This window comes from Fragaria vesca, linkage group LG6 (assembly GCF_000184155.1).
Source record: "Fragaria vesca subsp. vesca linkage group LG6, FraVesHawaii_1.0, whole genome shotgun sequence".
Taxonomy (NCBI): Eukaryota; Viridiplantae; Streptophyta; class Magnoliopsida; order Rosales; family Rosaceae; genus Fragaria; species Fragaria vesca.
This window is the reverse complement of record NC_020496.1, coordinates 7,253,767-7,255,185: the sequence shown is the minus strand read 5'-3', so window position 1 is coordinate 7,255,185 and position 1,419 is coordinate 7,253,767.

The window sequence follows — 1,419 nt, the reverse complement described above, 5'->3', positions numbered from 1 at the left end:
CTTGATAACAAACACGAACACATATTTTGCCTGTTACATCAACCGGTCGGATTTTTTAACTAGAAGAAAAGAAGACAGATATCTCATATTGATAATTGATGTCAAGCAATCAAATTCACATGATAATAACTGTGATTTCAATAAAATTGCACTCGAGAGATATGAACAAAAAAGTGTTTTAATTACACTAGTTCTCGAAGTGTCCAGTCACTATTAGAGAAAAAAACCGTATTGGTTTTATTAAATAGAAAGTGAATACTGCCAATTTTGTACTGGTTATTCAGTAAACATTGATGCTGCCAACCTGATCATAATATCATAATCAACTAATCATCTTAATTTAATTTGTCTCAAGTATACAGGACATCTTCATACTGCGTGCCTATATATGCTGCCTTTGGATTCAAGTGCGCACAGATTGGCAGGCCTTGGGCACATTGCTACCTTTGTAAGCCTCGCATACATAAACAGCAAAGTTGGCATAATCCTGCATTGATTAAGGCAAGAAAATGTCAAGTTACATGAGAGAGAGAGAGAGAGAGAGAGAGAGAGCACCAACCTTCCCAATTGGTTTATCATTCACAACCAGCCATGGCACTGACTCAAGAGGTGGACTAAGGTGCATGGTTTCTTCACCAAATTTTTGTCCAAGCTGCACTCCAGCAGTAATGTCGAACATATAATTAATCGGTTAATATCTGCTGAGAATAAACAATTTCCATGAACTATATATCGTAGAAATGACTACAAATTACTATGATATAAAAGTACCCTTTAATCCATCTCCGCTATTGTAGCAATCCGTGATAGGTTTTTCAGGTAATCCCAATGAATTAGTGCAATTTTGCCAGTAGTCCTTGTGCGGCAGCTTTCCCTCTATATATGACCAGAAATTCTATGCAGTAAACAAAACCGAAATGCTTGTCCTGAGCAAATCACGAATTCATTGAAATTTATGATAATGCAATACCGGCTTGATTAAAGGAAAATTCCACAACCATTAGCATATATGTGTGTTGAAATTTGAAAAATTACCACGTACAACTCTCCAGACGTCGATTGCACAGGCTTGTATAGCGTCCAAGAAGCATTCATATCTGGGCTATTCTGCACATTATATATATATATATATATATATATACACAGAGAGGATGAGAAGCGGACGTCCGCACTCGGCTTAAAGTGCGGACGTCCGTCTGTTCTCCACCCTCCGGCGCCGACGACGGCGTGCCTCCACCCCAGAATACTCTAGCAGCGTCCCCAACCACTTTTCCTCCCCGGCGAGTCTGTTCTTTTCTGGTTTCCGGCGAGATTGATCTTGTTTGAAGTTTTGGGTGATCTCGCCAGAAAACTGGAAAAGAACGGACTCACCGGGGAGGGAAAGTGGTCGGGGATGCTGCTGGAGTATTCTGGGACGGA